Source organism: Schistocerca americana, chromosome 5, assembly GCF_021461395.2.
Source record: "Schistocerca americana isolate TAMUIC-IGC-003095 chromosome 5, iqSchAmer2.1, whole genome shotgun sequence".
Classification (NCBI taxonomy): Eukaryota; Metazoa; Arthropoda; class Insecta; order Orthoptera; family Acrididae; genus Schistocerca; species Schistocerca americana.
This window is the reverse complement of record NC_060123.1, coordinates 476,298,966-476,302,747: the sequence shown is the minus strand read 5'-3', so window position 1 is coordinate 476,302,747 and position 3,782 is coordinate 476,298,966. Positions and strand designations below refer to the sequence as shown.

General features: G+C 49.2%; 1 pseudogene; it reads right to left on the bottom strand.

Annotated features, from left to right (window-relative positions):
* Positions 1–2,535: 2,535 nt before the first annotated feature.
* Positions 2,536–2,653, bottom strand: LOC124617448 (annotated as a pseudogene).
* Positions 2,654–3,782: the final 1,129 nt, after the last annotated feature.

Sequence of the window (3,782 nt, the reverse complement as noted above, 5' to 3'; positions counted from 1 at the left end):
ATCAGGACTGCATACGACCGAGGCACACAGGGCCAACACCCGGCATCATGGTGTGGGGAGCGATCTCCTACACTGGCCGTACACCACTGGTGATCGTCGAGGGGACACTGAATAGTGCACGGTACATCCAAACCGTCATCGAACCCATCGTTCTACCATTCCTAGACCGGCAAGGGAACTTGCTGTTCCAACAGGACAATGCACGTCCGCATGTATCCCGTGCCACCCAACGTGCTCTAGAAGGTGTAAGTCAACTACCCTGGCCAGCAAGATCTCCGGATCTGTCCCCCATTGAGCATGTTTGGGACTGGATGAAGCGTCGTCTCACGCGGTCTGCACGTCCAGCACGAACGCTGGTCCAACTGAGGCGCCAGGTGGAAATGGCATGGCAAGCCGTTCCACAGGACTACATCCAGCATCTCTACGATCGTCTCCATGGGAGAATAGCAGCCTGCATTGCTGCGAAAGGTGGATATACACTGTACTAATGCCGACATTGTGCATGCTCTGTTGGCTGTGTCTATGTGCCTGTGGTTCTGTCAGTGTGATCATGTGATGTATCTGACCCCAGGAATGTGTCAATAAAGTTTCCCCTTCCTGGGACAATGAATTCACGGTGTTCTTATTTCAATTTCCAGGAGTGTATATACGTCACTGATTCTGCGTGTTAGGGATCCGACAGTTTGTTGGTAGGTTCGTAGAGCTTTGTGGCGTTATATGTCTACGCACAGGTCGTGTAATTCCCTTAAATAACGGGCCACCTATTTGCTCACGCGATGATGGCACCCGATAGCGATCCAGATGGTTTCCATAGGATTTACGTCAGGCAAATTTGGGCACGGAGACATCGACGTGGGTTCACTATAAAGTTCCTCAAACCACTGCAGTACGGTTGTGGCGCTGAGACACGGACGATTATACTGCTGAAAGATGGCATCACCATCGGGGAAGACATCAAGCATGAAGGGATGCAGGTGGTTCGCAGCTGTCAGCGTGTCTCCGGTTACTACCACAGGTCCTACGCAAGCGCAGGGGAATGTCTCCCATAGCATAATACTGCTCCCACTTGCCTGCGTGCCGGCCGGAGGGGCCGTGCGGTTCTAGACGCTACAGTCTGGAACCGAGCGACTGCTACGGTCGCAGGTTCGAATCCTGCCTCGGGCATGGATGTGTGTGATGTCCTTAGGTTAGTTAGGTTTAATTAGTTCTAAGTTCTAGGCGACTGATAACCTCAGAAGTTAAGTCGCATAGTGCTCAGAGCCATTTGAACCATTTGAACTTGCCTGCGTCCGTGGCGTGCTGCACATTTTGAGCCGCCGTTCACCTCGATGATGGGGTTTGTGGAGACGACCATCGACCTAGTCTAGCAATAATGTGATTGTGTCGAATAGCCGACACGTTTCCATTGCTAGATGGTTGAATCCCAATGGTCCCGCGCCCATTGCCATCGTTGGGCCGTTGGGTGAACAGCTGTAAATGTAGGGGAGATCCATGTTCAACAATGTACGATGAACCTTGTGGTTCGAAACACTTGTGCGTGCACCAGCATTGTGCTCTTCAGCAGAGATGTCACAGATCACCATCTATCCTAATTTACAGAGCTGACAAGCCTCCGAACCCCACCTTCTGTTAAAAGTCGTGGACGCCCAAGCATTCAGCGCCTAGTGGTAGTTTCACTGTCTTTCTACCTCTTTCCGTAGATACCCACGACTATAGCACGCGAACATTCGACCAGCTTCGCCGTTTTCAAGAAGCTCGTTGACAGGCCGGCCACTCCCGCCGGAGGTTCGAGTCCTCCCTCGGGCATGGGTATGTGTGTTGTTCTTAGCATAAGTTAGCTTAACTTAGTTAAAGTAGTGTGTAAGTCTAGGGACCGATGACCTATGCAGTTTGGTCCCTTAGAAAATCACACAAATTTGAACATTCGTTCACAGACTTTGCGTAATAATAACCTGCCCTTTATAAAAGTCGCTTATCTGAATGGATTAACCCATTTGCAGCCCATATTTTTGCTAGTGTGATCCCGCGTCCATGTTCACTGCGCTTACATACTATTGTTACCGCGTGACGTGCCCGCAATGTCACAAGGTGGCATCCAAAGTCGTGGTGGGCAGTGGCCATTATGTTTTAGCGTATCAGTGTACACTGTGTTTAATCCATGATCTAAACTTTTTAGTGAGATATCAGTTATTGAAAGGTGCTGACTTTTTAAAATTATTTAAATTTTTAAGCTAAGTGTTATTTATCAGTTTCTGTCCTTTAATAGTTCAGCTGGCTTTTCCTGTTTTTAAGCAAGACGTTGTCATTCTTGTAATCAATCAAGTATTAAAAAAAAGCACTCCGTCTTCAGGCCACGAATGGCCTACCGCGACCATCCGACCGCTGTGTCATCCGCAGTAGAGGATTCGGATAGGAGGTCGTGGGGTCGGCACACCGCTCTCCCGGTCGTTATGATGGTATTCTTGACCGAAGCCGCTACTATTCGATCGAGTAGCTCCTCAATTGGCATCACGAGACAGAGTGGACCCCGAAAAGTGGCAAGAGCGCATGGCGGCCTGGATGGTCACCCATCCAAGTGCCGACCACGCCCAACAGCGCTTAACTTCGGTGATCTCATGGGAACCGGTGTATCCACTGCGGCAAGGCCGTCACCAAAATTAAGTATTACCCACAATTAAACTACTTCTCATGGTATTATCTTTAGATACATATACATATGTCGTAAACATGGTTGTAAGTACCGTTCATCAGAAACCTTTCTTTCCTTTACTGACCCATGAGAATACGGAGTGAAAATTCTGAAGTATGTAAGTGTAAATATCTTTGATAGCATTCTGATGGGTATTTCTTCATATTTATATTTCATTTATATTCCATTATCTGCCAGCATATGACCATTAAGACTTCTGTTGTAGTTTCCAGTACACGGAAAATTCGGAAATTTGTTGTAAGTTTCTATGAGACCAAACTGGCTTACACACTACTTAATCAAACTTAAGCTAACTTAGGCTAATGACAACACACACACACACACACACACACACATGTCGGACGGAGGATTCGAACCTCGGACGGTTGTGCTGCGTGAACCGTGGCAAGGCAGCCCTAGACCGCGCGACTACCCCACGCGTCAGTATGCGGAAATCAGTAACGTAGTATCCAGTATACTACCTAATTCAGTATTGTAGTACCCGATACACGATCTAAAACATTACAATGGACAATACTTACTGAAACTGAGATCATAGTTTGAGGTGAAATTTGGGGTACAGTGGTAGTGGTAGTGGTGGTGACTGCGGTGGTCACTGCGGTGGCACCACATTCCGAATGACTAGCTTCTCCTGTTCCAATTTTATCACGTCCACCTTCCATTTGCCTAGATGCTTTTAGGTACATCACCATCAGCTCCAGAGAATCTGTACCATCACGGTGAACGGTGTTCTAGGAACAGCAGTTGTGATGGATGCTGCCGGACAGATATTCCTGTAGCTGCTGGTGGTGGCTGCGTGGTGTAAGCGGACAGGCGGCGGCGCAGCTCCGCCGGTGGGCCTGCGAGCCGTGAGCAAGCGCAGGCCAGCCCCGCTCCCACATGCCCGGCTGCCGTAATGACGGCCCGCTCTCTGCCGATAGCTTACGTTCTGGAAATAGCCGCGCCGCGCATCACTGCTGCTGATTCAGCGCGGATCCGCGTCCCTCTGTTTACAGCGCGTGGCATTTCGCTTCTGTCGCGACCACTACTTGACGTAACGCCATATCTAGGACCTCTCTTCCTCCTACTTCTC